The sequence below is a fragment of the Delphinus delphis genome, chromosome 16 (genome assembly GCF_949987515.2).
Source record: "Delphinus delphis chromosome 16, mDelDel1.2, whole genome shotgun sequence".
Classification (NCBI taxonomy): domain Eukaryota; kingdom Metazoa; phylum Chordata; class Mammalia; order Artiodactyla; family Delphinidae; genus Delphinus; species Delphinus delphis.
This window is the reverse complement of record NC_082698.1, coordinates 65,321,230-65,337,770: the sequence shown is the minus strand read 5'-3', so window position 1 is coordinate 65,337,770 and position 16,541 is coordinate 65,321,230. Positions and strand designations below refer to the sequence as shown.

The 16,541-nt window shown below is 34.3% G+C and overlaps 1 protein-coding gene across 1 annotated transcript in view; it reads right to left on the bottom strand.

Annotated features, from left to right (window-relative positions):
* CTNNA3 (catenin alpha 3) overlaps positions 1-16,541 on the bottom strand; it is a 1,614,209-nt gene that overhangs the window by 355,130 nt on the left and 1,242,538 nt on the right. The gene's annotated exons all lie outside the window — the stretch shown is intronic.

Sequence of the window (16,541 nt, the reverse complement as noted above, 5' to 3'; positions counted from 1 at the left end):
GGTAAGACACCACAGGACTGGATTCTTTTTAATTTTTTTTTAAATGCATTTTAAATGACAGAAGAGGTAAAAATAAATCTAACAGCATTAAGAACAAAACACAAACTACTGTCTCAATAAATTAAACCGCCACATTCTCTAAATTCAAACCAAATGTTTTTAACCATTAAGTGTTACATTTAACGTCTTTCTTGACTTGCCATCTGCATATTCATTTTGTGGACAAAATGCTCTGAGAAGCCATCATTTAACCTGATGGATGCTGTTTGTCTTCAGCTTGCTTCAATTAGTTTATCATCATTCTTAAACCAGATTTGAGGATTTAAAAGGAACTAAGGTGGAATTGAGCAGAGTCCTTATCTGACCCATTCAAATGTTGGAGGCATGGGAATAATTATATTTTGAATGTTTCTAAGTCAGAAATACAGAGTTGTTATAATTTTACAAACCAAACATTGGAGGCACTTTCTGGACCTAGCTGCAGGCAAGGTAAACCCAAGCAGAGCATAGAAGTCTTACTCAGCTGTGGAGAGAGGTCAAATTTGGAGGAGTGAGATAGCTGGATTTGTGGGTCACTGCACCAGAAAGGAGGAAGCTACACAGAGAAAGAGTTCCAGAAATCTCCAAAGAAGTCCCCTTGCATCTTCGGGGACTAAGAAGCAAATGTTAAAATAGGAATAGGCGTACAAAAGTCAGGAGAAATTTACCAGGGACGACTATAGTCCCTCAGCAAAATGCACCTTGGGTTTTTTTGTTCTGTTTCTGTTTTCTTTTTGCTTAGTTTTTACAGGTTTGCTTTCTGTATTTTAATGGATAGACGAAAAAGAAACATTAAAAATGTGCTGAGCATCTTCTATGTGCAAATTTTGAAAGACAAATGATTCACATTTCAAGGGATAGAAAATAATAAAACAGGAATAAAGGTTGAGTTGTTAATGTTTTGTCTGCAGAAAGAGAACGTCGTTGTTTTTAAATAACTGCCTTCATGACACTATACACAGAGAATCCTAAAGATGCCACCAGAAAACTATCAGAGCTAATCAATGAATTTGGTAACGTAGCAGGATACAAAATTAATGCACAGAAATCTCTTGCATTCCTATACACTAATGATGAAGAATCTGAAAGAGAAATTAAGGAAACACTCCCATTTACCATTGCAACAAAAAGAATAAAATACCTAGGAATAAACCTACCTAAGGAGACAAAAGACCTGTATGCAGAAAACTATAAGACACTGATGAAAGAAATTGAAGATGATACAAACAGATGGAGAGATATACCATGTTCTTGGATTGGAAGATTCAACATTGTGAAAATGACTCTACTACCCAAAGCATTCTACAGATTCAATGCAATCCCTATCAAACTACCAATGGCATTTTTCACAGAACTAGAACAAAAAAATTCACAATTTGTATGGAAACACAAAAGACCCCGAATAGCCAAAGCAATCTTGAGAAAGAAAATGGAGCTGGAGGAATCAGGCTCCCTGACTTCAGACTATACTACGAAGCTACAGTAATCAAGACAGTATGGTACTGGCACAAAAACAGAAATATAGATCAATGGCACAGGATAGAAAGCCCAGAGATAAACCCACACACATATGGTCTCCTTATCTTTGATAAGGTGGCAAGGATATAAAATGGAGCAAAGACAGTCTCTTCAGTAAGTGGTTCTGGGAAAACTGGACAGCTACATGTAAAAGAATGGAATTAGAACACTCCCTAACATCATACACAAAAATAAAGTCAAAATGGATTAAAGACCTAAATCTAAGGCCAGAAACTATCAAACTCTTAGAGGAAAACATAGGCAGAACACTCAATGACATAAATCACAGCAAGATCCTTTTTAACCCACCTCCTAGAAAAATGGAAATAAAAACAAAAATAAACAAATGGGACCTAATGAAAATTCAAAGCTTTTGCACAGCAAAGGAAACCATAAACAAGACCAAAAGACAACCCTCAGAATGGGAGAAAATATTTGCAAACGAAGCAACTGACAAAAGATTAATCTCCAAAATATACAGGCAGCCCAGGCAGCTCAATATCAAAAAAACAAAGAACCCAATCCAAAAATGGGCAGAAGACCTAAATAGACATTTCTCCAAAGAAGATATACAGATTGCCAACAAACACATGAAAGGATATGCTCAACAACACTAATCATTAGAGAAATGCAAACCAAAACTACAGTGAGGTATCACCTCACACCAGTCAGAATGGCCAGCATCAAAAAGTCTACAACAATAAATGCTGGAGAGGGTGTAGAGAAAAGGGAACCTTCTTGCCCTGTTGGTGGGAATGTAAATTGATACAGTCACTATGGAGAAAAGTAGGGAGGTTCCTTAAACAACTAAAGACAGAACTACCATACGACCCAGCAATCCCACTACTGGGCATATACCCTGAGAAAACCATAATTCAAAAAGAATCATGTTTTCATTGCAGCTCTATTTACAATAGCCAGGACATGGAATCAACCTAAATGTCCATCTACAGATGAATGGATAAAGAAGATGTGGCACATATATACAATGGAATATTACTCAGCCGTAAAAAGAAATGAAATTGAGTTATGTGTAGTGAGGTGGATGGATCTAGAGTCTGTCATACAGAGTGAAGTAAGTCAGAAAGAGAAAAACAAATAATGTTTGCTAACACATAACTATGGAATCTAAAAAAAAAAAAAAAGGTTCTGATTGATGAACCTAGGGGGAGGACAGGAATAAAGACACAGATGTAAAGAATGGACATGAGGCCACGGGGAAGGGGAAGGGGAAGCTGGGACAAAGTGAGAGAGTGGCAAGGACATATATACGCTACCAAATGTAAAATAGATAGCTAGTAGGAAGCAGCCACATAGTACAGGGAGATCAGCTTGGTGCTTTCTGACCACCTAGAGGGGTGGGATAGGGAGGGTGGGAGGGAGAAGCAAGAAGGAGGAGATATGGGGATATATGTATAGCTGATTCACTTTGTTATACAGCAGAAACTAAGACACCATTGTAAAGCAATTATACTCCAATAAAGATGTTAAAAAAACAAAAACAAAACTATTTTCAATGAACGAGTGTTCTGAGAAAGTTCCTGCTTTTCTAAATCTATCCTTCAAGCAAATCCAAATGCAATGCGTTTAGTTCAGATCAAGTCATAAGGAATGACCTCTTGACCCTGAGAGGTTTAGCCACAACAACTATGAAAGTGGGTCCAAACAAGGTTCTGCTACTAGAGATCATTAAACCTAGGACTGACAACCATCTGTCTGAGATATTTATCTGCTCATTTAAAAAAATTAGACAACCAAATAGTTTGAAGTGGTGAGAGCAAAAGTGCAAAGCAATGTCTATTATAAAAGAGTTTCAGATTGCTGAATTAAAGTGCTTGTTTAAGTGGAGCAGAGGGATTTCACAGTCAAAGTCACACTCAACCATACATGAAAAGAGTCACCCTTTAAAAATAGTTGAAAAAGCCAATCACTCAATTTTAAATGTCTTCATTGTTTAAAGTAATTGATTCAAACCTTGGAGAACTAAGTCAAAACTCTGTAAAATGAACAATGTCATCGAACTAATCCAAATATGGAGTGGCGTTGATAATTTAAAAAGTAATACTAGGATGTGAACGACTACACTGCAATTCATAATGCTTTACCATGCAATACAGAATGACTTAAAAGATTCTTTTGACATGTAGAAGAGAATATCTCAAACAGAAGAATTTGGTAGACTGAAGGAAACTGATACTTGATCTACCTGCTGTACTTCACTATTGTCTTACAATGTGCCCATCATTCCTTATGCACATTCTTCTTGTAGATAACCAAGAAAAGTTTCTCATAAGGCAGATGATGCTACCTTGATATTTGGCACAGGTGGTACTTATAAATGTCTTACAGTATGGCATCCATTTATGGGATTGACATAAAGGGCAAATTCATATCTAAAGAGTATATTAAGTAAGGTATTAAATGTTTTTTCAGAGATAAATTCAGAAAAAGTACAGGGGTATAAATTACACGTCACACAAAAAATTAATGTAAGTTACTCAAATGATGCTTAGGAATGCAGAATATTGAAGGGTAAAAACTATACATTATCACTATAAATAAAAAATAATCGTTACAGTCATTAATTGACATGTATCTTTAATCCAGACTTACAAATTAATATTTATTTATGTGCTCTAAAATCATATGTGAGGGGGGTTGTTGCAAGTTCTTTTATGTGCATTCATAGTCTGTATTATCCCCTTTTTTGGCTAAAAAATTGTTCTTTTACACTTTGGTTCATTCACATTTGGGACAAGATGGCGGAGTAGAAGGACCTGAGCTCACCTATTCTCATGACAACACCAACATCACAACTAACTGCTGAACAACCATCAACAAAAAAGGACTGGAATCTACCGAGAAAGATATTCTACTTCCAAAGACAAAGAAGAAGCCAAAACGAGACAGCGGGAGGGGCGGGGCACTTTCATGATGCAATCAAATCCCATACCCGACAGGTACAGGAGGTACTTATAAATGCCTTAAAGTTTGGCATCCATTTATGGGATTGATATAAAGGGCAAATTCATATCAAAAGACTGTGTTAAGTAGGGTATTAAGTGTGCTTTTCCGAGTTAAATTCAGAAAAAGTACAAGGGTATGAAGTATGAGTCACACAAAAAGTTAACGCAAGTTACTCAAGTGATGTTTAGGAACACAGAATATTGAAGGGTAAAAACTATACATTATCACTATAACTAAAATATAATTGTTAGTCATTAATTGATATGTACCTTAAATTAATACATATTTATACATTCATATTTATATATGTACTCTAAACTTGCATGTCGGGGGGTGGTTACAAGTTCTTTTATATGTATTCATAGTTTCTATTACCTCCTTTTTTGTCTAAAAATTAAAAAAAATGGTTCTTTTACCCTTTGGTTCATTCAGTGAATGAGTTTTCAAAATAAAGTTTTCAGTATATGTTTTTATTTTGATTCATAAGAGGAAAAAAAATGTAGGCTGAGAGTGCTTTAGATTTTAATTCCATCATAATTACTTATATGTGCAAATACACAGAAAAGTTTAGGCACACAGTTAGGCAGCTAACTGTGTTGAAAATACAATCGCTTGCTCACAGAGATAATCATGCCCCTAGGGTGTACACTTCTGTTCCAGAACTATTTTTAGGCCCTCAGGAACTTGAGCCACCTCTTGACTCTTGGAAAAGAAAGTCGAAATCTAACTAAATGTAACCTAGCATTTATTCCAAAGCAACAAGCCTAAATTTGATTGCAATGTAGCAATAAGAAATTAAAAGTTTAAAAGCTGTCAACTGTGAATGTGACAAATAGGAATGCTCCTGCCATGAATTTTCTCTGTATACAGTGAATAATTACATTACATAAGGAACTGATGTTCTCCACAGTAGGAAAACAGTCATTTATTGCAAACCTTAAACTTGATAGGAAAATTTACTTTCTGTTCTCATTCTTTGTGAAAAAGAAAAATAGTTGGCACATTTCAAAAGACTCTGAGATTTCAATTGTTTATCTAATTAAAAAGTAGATACATTAAAGTGTTAAGAACCTTAAGAATTTGAGAATGTTCTTCATCAGGGAAAAAAAAAATCCTGAAATTTCTCTACCCTGATGGCACGTATTTCTTCACCATTCTATTTCAACTGTTGTATTCTAGAATCAAGTCTCTTATAATACCCATTTTCTCTTGAAAACATTCTCTAATCTTATTCACCTCTTTAATTTCTCAAATGTACCTCTTAGGAACCTAAATTGAATTTTTAAAAAAATGTCCCTTGTGTATACTGATGTTTAGAAAGAAAAAGGGAAGAGAATTAAGATTAACATAAATTAGCTGAAACTTATCAAGAATAACTTGCTGTATGTTACATTTCATGCACTAATTCATAAGTGCTATATTATTGTGCTATCTTGCACTATAAGATTTTCTGTCTAAAGGCATTTCTGAGCATATAAATGTTTCATAATTTTGATCTGTTATCCTTATTTTACTCTTTGCTATTAATCATTTTATACAGATGGCCAATACACACATGAAAAGATGCTCAACATCGCTAATTACTGAGAAATGCAAATCAAAAATGTGACGAAGTACCACCTGACACCAGTCAGAATGGCCATCATCAAAATAGTCTACAAATAACAAATGCTGGAGAGGGTGTGGAGAAAATGGTGGGACTACACTGTAGTGGGAATTCCCACTACACTGTTGGTGGGAATGTAAGTTGGTGCAGCCACTGTGGAAAAAAGTATGGAGGTTCCTCAGAAAACTAAAAATAGAATTACCATATGATCTAGGAGTCCCACTCCTGGGCATTTTGTCTGGGTACAGGCAAAACTATAATTCAAAAACATACATGCACCCCTATGTTCATAGCAGCACTATTCACAATAGCCAAGACATGGAAACACCTAAGTGTCCATTGACAGATGAATGGATAAAGAAGATGTGGTACATATATACAATGGAATACTACACAGCCATAAAAAAGAACAAAATAATGCCATTTGCAGCAACATGGATGCAACTAGAGATCATCATGCTAAGTGAAGTAAGTCAGAAAGAGAAAGACAAATACCATATGATATCACTTACATGTGGAATCTAAAATATGACACAAATGATCCTATCTATGAAACAGAAACAGAATCATGGACATAGAGAACAGACTGGTACTTACCAAGGGGGAGGGTGTTAGACGAGGGATGGAGTGGGAGGTTGGAGTTAGCAGATATAAGATTTTATATATAGAATGGATAAACAACAAGGTCCTACTGTATAGCACAGAGAACTATATCCAATATCCTATGATAAACCATAACGGAAAAGAATATATAAAAAGAAAGAAAGCATGTGTGTGTGTGTGTGTGTGTGTATGTGTGTGTGTGTGTATATATATATATATATATATATATATATATATACACATATAAATGTGAATCACTTTGCTGTACAGCAGTAATTAAAACATTGTAAACCAACTGTACTTCAATTTAAAAAAAACATTTTATGAGAGAGATGCCATAGTTATTTGCTCCAGAAAAAAAGACTTTAAAATATGGAAAAGGAGATTATTTCCACTAAGAGAAGATCAATGATGGGAATTTAAGACCACCTTCTCAGCCAACCATTCTCCCAATATTGGCATTGCACCATGTCAACAGCATTCCAAATGTGATTTCTGCCAGAAGATAGGTATCTGGGGGATGAGGATCCATATATCCAACAATAGCAATCATTTATTTGTGGGCCTCTAGGGGTCAGACACTGTGCTGAGTGCTTTCCACCTATTATATTTACTCCATATAATAAAACTGTGAGGTAAGCATTATTCCCATTTTATACATGACAAGCCAAGTCTTGGATCATTTCCCCAAGTTATAAAGCTAGTAAGCAGTAGAAGTGATATTCCAACCTAAGAATCCATTGTTTTTAACTGCTCCTAAAGTGGTGTCAAGTGACAGCTGAGACAGGAGACTTGAGCATGAAGAAGAGGACCTACAGGGATATGAGCTCGGTGCTTTGTGACCGCCTGGAAGGGTGGGATAGGGAGGGTGGGAGGGAGGGAGACGCAAGAGGGAAAAGATATGGGAACATATGTATATGTATAACTGATTCACTTTGTTATAAAGCAGAAACTAACACACCATTGTAAAGCAATTATACCCCAATAAAGATGTTAAAAAAAAAAAAAAAAGAAGAGGACCTAAATGTGATGTCATGGTACTTCCCTGCCATTTTCAGACAATCTGAATCCATGTGAATCCAAACTCTATTCACTAGGAAAAAGTCTCCCTTTTTCCTTTAAAATTAGTGCAGCTCAGATTTATTCTCTATAGAGAAATCTTTCTTGATGATCACAAGATTCTTTCTCAGCAAGGTCATGGTCCATTCTGCATAAGTTGTAATAGAATATAATAAGTGGTAGTGCTCTGTATACACCACGAGTCTTCACTTCTCCATGTAGAGAACCTAGAGGTTGATCATATTTCAGAAAATAAAATATAAAATACTGAGCAAAACACTATAATATGTTAAGATAAAAATGAAAGAATGAATGAGCAGATAAATGAATGAGTGAATGAGCAACACACCCAGTTAAATGAGCATAATTTTTCCCAAAGACAAAAGTTATATCAAACACATTTAGAAAGTTTCTAGTGTTTTAAAACTCAAAAATTAATTTTGAAGAAACTGCTTTCAGTTTATTTAACATCCTGTGAGTCATTAAGCCCCAAATAATTTGACTGTAAATTAAATTACTTGGACTCATAATATACAGGTTATTCCTCATGCCAGTTTTCATCAGAAACTCTCATATGATATTCTGGAATTTATTCTTTATCATGAAATAAATATTGTATACCTGGTTAAGTGGGACATGATTCCAAGCTCAAAAGAATAAAATACAGAACAGCCACTTCATTGGTTGGTTGCAAGATATGGAAGATACATAAAGAGATACATTCTTCTTCCCAATTTCTGACCATCTAAACTTCAGCAATCTTTTATTTGTCCAGCCATTCAATAATAACTTTGGAATTCTTGCTTATGTGAAGAAAATGCAAGGACTTAAAAAATCTACAAAACCATCTCTAATCCTAAATTGTTATATAGCTTAAGACATTCCTCATCAACAACTCACAATCATTTGCCAGTTGCCCAAAGAGCCTTTCTTCATACAATATTTTTTTGTAATATTGTCTATTCATACAAGTCCCTGTTTTCAAAAATCTCACGTTTCATTTCCAACAACAGATTAAGTTCTTCAGAAGTAAGCCCAAAATCATTCATACTGTGCACAGTACAGGGTCTAATTAATTGGGTTGAAAAACTCCCTTATATTCCTTTCAGCAATGGTTCTCAAAGTGTGGCCTAGGGCTTCGGGGCGAGGGGGGTCCCTGAGAATCATCAAGAGATCTATAAAGTCAAAATATTTTCAAAATAATACTAAGACCTAATTTGCCTTTTTCATTCTCATTCTCTCCTAAGTTTACTATGGATTTTTTTTCCAGAGGACACATGCAGTGATAATACAACAGATTGAATGCAGAAGAAGATTTGAGAACCCAGCTATCTTCTATTAAGCCTAATATTAAATAGATTTGCAAAATGTAGAACAATGTCACTCTTCTCAGTAGATTATTTTTTCTGAAAATATATCTGTTTTCCATAAAATGTTATTAATTTGACTTATAATGGTTTTTTATAATTATTTCAAAAGTAAGTAAAGGAATATTTTTAGAGTTTCTCAGTTTTAAATTGTAATATAATAAATATCAAGAAATACAATGCACATAACACAAATTCTTTGGAGTGTTCAATAATTTTTAAAAGTGCAAAGAAGTTCTGAGACCCCAAAGTTTGAGAATTACTGCTTTTAAGGGTTTCTCAAAAGGATAAATACTGATAACGTTATTAACAAGAATAGTAACTACCATTTATTGACTTTGTCCAATCAGCCAGTCATTTCATACACATTATATCATCTAACCCGCCACAGCACTAGAAGTCAGGTGTTGCTCTCCTCCTTTTATGGGAAAGAAATCTGCATCTCAGGATGGTCAGGGTGTTCACCCAGAGATGGTAAGAGGAAATGCTGGCCTTTAAAATGTGTCCGACTAAATTTATTTATTTATTTATTTATTTAACATCTTTATTGGAGTATAATTGCTTTACAATGGTGTGTCAGTTTCTGCTTTATTGACTAAATTTAAATTCAAATGCTTAACCATTACAATAATCAACTTCAAAAAAGACTCATAAACACGTTGCATGAGCACACGAAGACATCACTATCATAAGTCATTAGGGAAATGCAAATCGAAATCCCAAGGAGATGCCACTTCATACCTATTATAACAGCTCTAATAAATAAGCCAGACAAAAACAAATATTGGTGAGGATATAAAGAACTGATGAATACTCATATATTGCTAGTGGGAATGTAGAATGGTACAGCCACTTTGTAAAACAGTCTGGTAGTTTCTCAGGCAGTTATACATAGTAATTATCACATGATCCAGCTATTCCATTCCTAGGTGTATAGCCAAGACAAATGAAGCATATGTCCATGTAAAAACTTGCACACAAATGTTGATAACAGCATTATTCATAATAGCCCCAAAGTAGAAACAACCCCAAATGTTCATCAATTGATGAATGAATAAAATGTGGCATATCCACACAATTAAATATTATTCAGTCATAAAAAGAAATGGAGCTCTTATACAAGCCACAACATGGATAAATCTCAAAAAAATGATGCTAATGAAAGAAGCCAGACACATAGGACTGCATACTGTATGATTTCATTTATATGATGTGTCTTGAAAATGGGAATTTAAAAAGCCAAGAAGAAATGAAAAGAGAAGAAAAGAGTAGATAAGTGGTTGACTGGAGTTGGGAGTGGGAACAAGAAGTAACAGTAAACAGGCATAAGGAATGGTACTGTGGTCATAAAAAAGTGCCCTAAAACTGATTTATGATAATACTTGCACCACTCAGTAAATATACTGAACACCATTGAATTGTATACATGCAATGGGTGAATTTTATGATATAGAAAATATGCCTAAATAAAGCTGTTTACAAAAAGACATGTTGCACAGGTTTACTGACAGCTATTTGAAAATGTCTATTACCAATTACTGAAGAAATTTATAGCAGTTAAAGAAATATCAACCTAGTAGTTGAGTAGTAAAGAAAAAGATGTTAACTTAGTGACTGAAAGCCTAATACAGATCAGGGAGACAATACAAGAAGATGGTCAGCACAGAATAAAGATGGGAATGAAAAAAACTTAAACAGAAAAGAGTATGAGAATAATGAAGCAAAGACCAGGGAACCAAGTTGGTACTGTTACTTCAAATTCTGAGGGCAAATTGGTACTGGCCAGATTAGAACAGCCTTTGTCCAAAGCAATGTTAAAATAGACATCAAGACTCCAAAATTTTTATTCCCTTTGAATCAGGGATTCCTGCTATGGGAATTTATGGCAAAGAAATAGTCTTAGCTACAGAAAAAAATGATTTACCCAAAATAATTAAAATGTAAATCCTTATCATTATTCACAATGATGGAAAAATTGAAAATTACCTAAATTCTTTAAAAAGAATACTTTAAGTAAATAACTGTATTCATATATGAACTATTATGCAACAATTAAATTGATTTTACCAATGAAACTGTGATAAAAGAAAATGCTTATGTCAAAATGTTTAATGTCAAAAGCAAAATACAAAACTGTATACACCATGGCCTTAAATAGAACAACACAGAAAAAGGAGTGAAACTAAATATGCCAAAATACATATTTTAACATTTCATCATATGAAAATAATAATGGTCACTTTTTCTGAATTCTGGAAATCTAGATGATTTATTAATTTTTCTTTTTAAATCTTTTTTGAGGGGATCACTAGATTATCTAAAATTAGCATGTGTTAAAGTTGTGATGAAAATTGTTTACTTAACAAGCATTTTTAAGGATATACTGTTTATTCATATTTCCACTGACTTCAACCTTGAGCCTTAATAGAATTTTAATCATAGTTTAGGTTTCTATTTTTGAAGTGGGTCTGGAGAAACAGTCCAATCCCAGAGACAAAAGAAATTTAAAAATTTTAAAGAAAGAACAAATTTTAGAGGTTTGAGGGAAGGGACTTATTTGTAGAGACCTAAGGAATCAGAGTTTAGACATAGGAGTACAAGGAGGTACTTCATTGCCTGCAAGCATATGTAAGATGGAAACACAAAGCAAAGCAATGCCAGACCTTCTCAATTACTGTAAGATTTATGAAAATAAGATTAAGTAATGACATTTTAAATAAGGACCAACTTACTCCACAGAAAATTTGATTAAAATTTGGAAAGACGACTAAAGGAGTTAAAGAAATCACTATTCGGGCTTCTCTAGTGGCGCAGTGGTTGAGAGTCCGCCTGCTGATGCAGGGGACACGGGTTTGTGTCCTGGTCTGGGAAGATCCCACATGCCGCGGAGCGGCTGGGCCCGTGAGCCGTGGCCGCTGAGCCTGTGCGTCCGGAGCCTGTGCTCCGCGACGCGAGAGGCCACAACAGTGAGAGGCCCGCATACCGCAAAAAAAAAAAAAAAAAAAAAAAAAAAAAAGAAATCACTATTCATGAAGGTTGCTTAAAGACTGCTTAAGTTAGCCAATAACTTATTTTAAGTTAGGAAGAGAGGGCTTTTACATAAGGGGAACAGTAAGGCAAGCAGTTTGAGTCTCTGGAATTGAACGACTTGGCTGTACAGCCTGAGTTTTTTACCTACCCTTACTAATGTTCAGTGTATTTATCTGTATAAGAGTTAATACTAGAGTCTGCCTTTACCAACAAAAATTATGATTTTTGTTGAGATAATTAAATGGAGCTAACACATGAAACATAGGCATTAAATACAGTGAGTGACACATGTCAAGTGATTATTTAAAGTTAACCTCTGTTATTAATTGAGATAAATTGACTCACAGGAGACTCAAAAAAGAATAAGAAGTAAAACAGAAACCTAATTTAGTTAACTATTAAGAAAACAATATTTTTAAAATCACATTTATTTCCAAGCAAATGACGGAAAAAAAATTAGCATCGATATGATCAGTATTTAAATCAAACTTAATTTCTGTAATATAAACATAAAAACTGATTGTTCTGTCTTAGAAATATTTTATAGGGTCAGCAGGAATCTTAAGTTCACCAATTTTGATTTCCTCCTTTGACAAGAGAAAAAGAAAGATTGGAAAAGAGAAAGAAACATAAGCTAAAATAAAAAGACAGATGAAGACAGTAAAGGAAAGAACTAAGCTCAATCAGGATAGATTATCATGTTCTGCTTAGTTTCTTAACCCCCAGATTTATTATTACCTCCACAAATAGTACCATAGACAGCTTCCTGATGGCTGAGTTCAATCTACTGTCCCAATTCTTATCCTTTCTCTAGTGAAAAGGGGATTTTAAAAAATCAATGCTCAGAAGAGTCAGAATCTACTTAAACTTGTAGATAGTCCAGTTCTGACCTTGGGCTAATTCTAGTAACTGGACTTCTGGTTTACCCATGACAGTAATGCAATACTTTCTACTTGATTTCAACAACTTGGATTCTTCATTGCCAGAGTTCTTTGGTGGACCTCCTGTTCACTATACTGGTCCTTTACTGGATCTGTCCTGTTGGAACTCCATGGATCTCACCCTTGAAATATAGCCCAACGGCCAGAGTCTTGTAGATTTCCCTTATGCTGACTGCCCATTTGACTTCACAATTAATATTACATGCACCAATAATGCCAATGATTGTGCACACCTGTTACATATTCATACTACAGTACAGGGTTATATCTGTCTGTCTCGGTTAATATTAACTGCTTGTATAAACTGCCATGTATTAGCTGTCATCACATACTTAAAAAACTCAACTTCCCTTGCCTGATTGGCTTTCTTCACTTATGATATTGATTGTTAGATCTGTTTCTCCAAACACAAGTACTTATAGCATCCAAAAATTCATGTCCAGTATATAAAGTTTCAACTCCACTAGGGGATTTTTCCAATTCAGATAAGAAGTCCATTTCTGGACAGTTCCAGAGATAAATTTTAGATTTAGAGAGGGAGAGAGGTTAAGGGTATATAAGAAGTCCCTCAGGTAATTATACCTAAAGACTTTTAAAATCTATACTCCAATTTTTCCAAGAAATTATGCTACTTTCTCTACAATGTATTTTTAATAGAATATTTGAGCTAAAGCTAACTGAAATCAACTTAGGAAGTATGACTTTATTATTGAAATGAACTCCAGATGTCTTTATAATGGGCAAGTGGAGAAACATTAAATGCCACTGAGAATACGAATTTTGAGTCCTCCTAGAGTCCTATCTATTCTCATGGCTATTGCTAGAGATGTTTTTCTGAAACAAACATGCTCACTGATGAGTTACAAGTAGATGAAACAAGATGATAAAACCAGACTCCCTTTAGGAAACTACAAACACTTCAGCAACCATCAAATTCCTTACACCTTCATCCTAGTAAATTATGAGCTATCAAAACTGCACACATTTTGAAAGTTTACTGAATGCAATAAAGTCATCTAGTTGCTATGCTGTAACTTGAGATAATAAGGGACTTGAAAAATAGATTCAGTGGAAGCAAAGCCTGATATCTTTGGGTGTCAGAGGCTACTTTGACTAAGCTCATTTCAAATTACAACATCAGCAAAATTAAGCTAGTAAAACTATAAATAAAAGAGTACTGTTGGTCCTAAGAAGAAATAGGACTAATTGGATACTCACATGCCTCTTAGGCTATATTTCTTAAATGTGCGGCTCATCAGTAGTTATTACTAAAGTTGGCAGAAATGACAGACATAGCAAATTGCATTTCTAGACTTCTTTTTATGCAAAATGTTTCAGGTCACAGAATAAATGTTTGAGTCACTGAATAAAATCTAAGAAAATAGATGTAAACACGCAGACATCAAAACACATAATTACTTTTGCCTTTACCTTTTCATACTTGCTTTTGCAATGATGCATGGTTAAATGAACCTCATAAATTTAAATTCCAATAGAAAACAAACACTTTCTATATTCTATTTAAGTACATGAATTGGGTGACCTAATTGAAAAAAATAACACCAATAATACACAAACTCTTAAAAACAATTTGAGGGAAATTGGAAATTGAGAACGGCTGCTGAGTCTCAGTGCTCATCAGGGGGTTGTCTCCTACCGCTGGTACCATGCTCAGAGTGGGAAAAATTGTGGAAACAGAACGGAATGATAAGTCTTCAGAAATCATAGCAGAAAGACCAATACTCCTATCACCTTTAAGAAGTAGGCATCATTACCTGTGTGTGTGTGTGTGTGTGTGTGTGTGTGTGTGTGTGTGTGTGTGTACAAGAAGTTATTTCAAAATAATGAGCTTGAGGTACAAGGACACGTTATAACTCACCTAAGATCTCACAGACTTCAAAAGCAGAGCCAAGGTTCTAATTCAAACCTATCTGATTCTTAGGTGCGGATGGTAGTTCTCATCTAGGTCACAGATTACATTTCATTCTTGCAGCAAACTTTAATAATCCAAACAGTGCCTAGTTTATACTGTTTTTAGCAAGGTTTTTAGACTAAATCAATGCACTTTGAAGATCAGGTCTTCACCACTGTTTCCCCAGAGGTCAGAAAAATGCCTGGCATAGATCAGTCATTTAATAAAGAACAGTAAATGAACAAATAGTTTAGCAAATGAAAAGTGCATTCATTTAGAAAATTGTGTTTATTTATAAACACTAGAATTGCAAATCAAACATTTTCAAACTTACAAAATCTCTAGATGGTTAAATCCATAATTAATGTACAAATGGGTGAGGAGAAATTTTTTTTATGTAAGAAAATATTATGCTCTTCCATAGAGTCAATAGAATTTTAGAGAACAATGTCCAAAATTTATGAAAAAATCAGTTGCTTACTGTGATCATCAACAAAAGAGACCATTTTCTATTTAATAATATATTGTGAAGCATCTATATATAGAAGGAAAGAAATAGGTTCTATCTTATAAATATTGGTCACGTAATTTATTAATTCCTTGATTTATCCACCAAGATAAATGGACTATTTGAGGTACTATCATAAGCTACATCATAGGATCTTTATTCTTTATTCTTCAATATTCTGGATTTATTCTTCAATATTCAATAATATTTGGAAAATACTATATTTGTTAAATTCTTTGTTCAGTGCCCACTAATTCCAAAGAATTATTTGTTGATTAAAAACTGTGAGCAAAATACATCAAGCTTTTCACTGTATTACTTAATTCTCACAACAAATCTATCATGAGTTCACCATTTTACACATATGAATACTACTTTTCAGAAGGATTATGCACTTTGCCTAAGAACGCAAAACCAGTGACAAAAGTCCGAAGTCAAGACAAGCACTTGTAATCTTCAAAATCAGTAATTTTACTGTGCCATGATGCTTCCATAAAATCAAACATTGCATACTTTTGTATGTTTCAAATTTAAAAAATCAAAATTCTTGCCATTGTTTAATGATTTTTACATAAACCTAAGTTCAGATACCACTACTTTCTTCATCTAAAGTCTTCTCTCTATGGTTCCAAAACCAGTCTCTCTCTTTTTTTAAGTTTATGATTTCTGTAGAAGGAACTATCCTCAGACAAACTGACCAATGATGCTAGCAATGGACAGAAGGCATCTGGTTTGAAAGCCACTTAGTAGGACCACAGGCTCCTCATACTGAACCCCTCTTGGCTTTAGAATTTTCAGAGTATCCAGATATAAACATGAATGCTTTCCTTCCCACAAGTATATAGCAAATCATGTTCCTTTACTGGAAATTTGGAAAAAAGAAAAAATTCTAGTCCTGCACTAACTGTACTTAAGAGATGTTTTAGGAAGTATATTAAATATAATCCACAGGTAAATTTCAAAATACAGAAGGAGAGTGATGCAGTTAAGG